Here is a 2,867-nt window from a genome sequence, read left to right as displayed (position 1 = left end):
TACCTAAAATCAGGAGTGGAAACCCAGAGTCTAAGGAATGTGAAAGGGTAAGGGAATGACAAGTTAGCGGGAGTAGAAAGTAGAAGAATCATAAGCCTGAAACTGAAAAAGTACATTAGGGCAGGTTAGGAAAAGAGCATAAATTATTTTTAAAATATTCTTTCTGGATTAGAAAACTGTTCTGTATTTTAGCAACAAATTTTCATAGGACTTTATTTTTGTTATATAATTTAGAGTGTATATGTGAGAGAAAGGGATTGGGAGAGAAAGACTAAGAGATTGAGAGAGAGAGAGACAGAGATTGAAAGAGAGAAAAAGATATATATATATATATATATATATAGAGAGAGAGAGAGAGAGAGAGAGAGAGGTTGAGAAAGACTGGTAAGAGATTGAGAGTGAGAGACATTGAGAAAGAGAGATCATCACCAATCTGCTCCTGAACCCCCACCAACTCCCAATCTCCATGCCCCTGGCCTTAGCCACTGAATTTTTAAAAGCAGAAGAGAACCATACTTAACATTTTTAAAGGCTCCTTTTACGATTAAGACAATTTTTATTAAAATTTTTAAGTGACCTTTAGCAAGCAAGAAGATCATGCTACAGCTATGATTTTATTCCAGAAGAAAGTACATGTTTCAATGATTGCTGATGTTAACAGAGTAATGAATCATCCTCTAGCCACTCTTTTACTCAACATGCTCTCTTAAAGTAATATTTTTATCAGCTTCTGATTTCTCAGTTTTAAATGTAATAAAATGGGCCAGGCATGATGATTCACACCTGTAATCTCAGCACATTGGGAGGCCGAAGTGGGAGAATCACAAGACTAGGAGCTCAAACCCACCCTGGGCAACATAGCAAGATCTCTTCTCCATACAAAACCAAAAAATTAGCCAGGCATGGGAGCACACATTGGTAGTGCTAGCTACTCTGGAGGTTAAGGTGGGAGGACTGCCTGAGCCCAAGAAGCTGAAGCCATGGTAAGCCATAAGGGTAATACTGTACTCCAGCCTGGGTGAAAGAGACCTCAATTTCAATTAATCAATCAATATGATAAAATGTAAAGGAAATAGAAAAGCAGTGCCTCAGGAAAGTAAACATGAATATTCTACTCCCTAATTCTTCCTCACTGCTCTCTCATCAGGCAATTTGTTGATTCCACATTCATTGCTGATGAACACACCAACTTTGCATCTGCATTATTTTCTAGACTTGTGTCTGCATTTTGCTTCCTATCTGTATAATAAAAATCCCCAAGTACTAATTTTTTTTTTCAGTGACTCAAAGAAAAACAATTCTCCTATACTGGAGTTGGGTGTTCATACTAACTCTGTTTCTGTTTGCTTCCAAAAGTCATGGTATTTTAACAACTAAATACATAAATGCAAACCTAGTGAAGAACAGTGTGACCCTTGCCTTAAAGAACATTCTACTGTAAAGTAAGCAATGAGGCAAACAAGGATACTCAAAAAAATAAACAGTTTGCTAAAATGCTTAAAAACTTGCTTTCTGGTTTTGCTGCTTTATTCTAACTGGGATTCCGGTTGTAATTTCTCTCTCTCTCTCTCTCTCTCTCTCTCTCTCTCTCTCTCTCTCTCTCACACACACACACACACGCACGCACGCACGCACACACACACACACGGTGATTGTATCTTTCTTGGAGATGTTGTTTAGACTGCTTCTCTCTCAGAGGTACTGTTCGTGGCTGTTCCTCAACCTCAATCAACAAGAACTTGCTGGAAGATAGAGACCCAATTCTGTCTACCTCTAAAGTCAGCTCAAGGTCCTCTTCTTCAATCACACGCAACCATCCAAAATTCTCCCTTCTCTCAATTTGGATGAAATTGCCAGGTATATTCATACAGTTTTACCCCAATTTAATGCTGGTATGTTAGTCTAGAACCTTTCCTGTGTCCGACCACAATAGAATAGTAAGGTGTATGAAGGCTAAGTCAGTTTTACATCACAAGGCTGTGGACAGTGACAGAGGCATAGAGGTTTAACAAATACATGCTAGTAGAAGGACTAACTGATCCTTTTTTTTTCCCCTGACTAGTAAGTGAGAAAAACTATACGGAGAAGACTTGTTTTGGGCACAACTGGTCTTTAATTATCTGATTCCACAAAGGATCACAGTGTAAGAATTACCTATGTTTCCCTGGGAAAAATATAGGCAAATGTGGCCTCTTGCTTTGACATTCACCACATTCTTCAAATTGGTGGTCCCCTGAATTAACAGTGACAACAAGGGCTTGTCAAAATGATACTCACAGAGAGTGGAAAGAGTAAAATCTATTCTCTCTCATTGAAGAGGGGGGATTTCTAGTTCCTAAAAATTGTCCAAATGGGAGAAAATGTTTTCCCAAAACATTTATCTTGTACTACATCGAGAGCAGCAAGTAGCCTGCAACTTGGCATACTGACAATCATGGCAAGTAGCTCAAAACCTCAACACTTCAGGAATACCTTTTCCTTTTGATAAGCTGAACTGTCACTTTCAGCTGGAAGAAAGTCATACCACACGTAACATCTTGGTCAAGTTAGCAGAGGACACAATACATTTGGTCATATAGACATTACAAAACTTCAGAGAAGAATACAAATTTTTTAAGTATATTTTAAAATTATGTAAACAGCTGGTTGTAGTGACTCACACCCATAATCCCAGCACTTTGGGAGACCGAAGTGAGAGGATTGGCTAAGCCCATAGATTCGAGACCAGCCTGGGCAACTTGGCGAGACCTCATCTCCACAATAAATGAAGAAAAATGGTAATTGCTCAAGCCCACTTATGAGTGAGAACATGTGATACTTAGATCTTTGTTTCTGTGAAAGATCACTCAGTATTATAAACTCTAATT

This window comes from Carlito syrichta, unplaced genomic scaffold (assembly GCF_000164805.1).
Source record: "Carlito syrichta isolate Samal-C Ts95f unplaced genomic scaffold, Tarsius_syrichta-2.0.1 Scaffold111507, whole genome shotgun sequence".
In the NCBI taxonomy this organism is placed as follows: domain Eukaryota; kingdom Metazoa; phylum Chordata; class Mammalia; order Primates; family Tarsiidae; genus Carlito; species Carlito syrichta.
The sequence above is the reverse complement of the archived record's forward strand: the minus strand, read 5'-3'. Positions refer to the sequence as shown.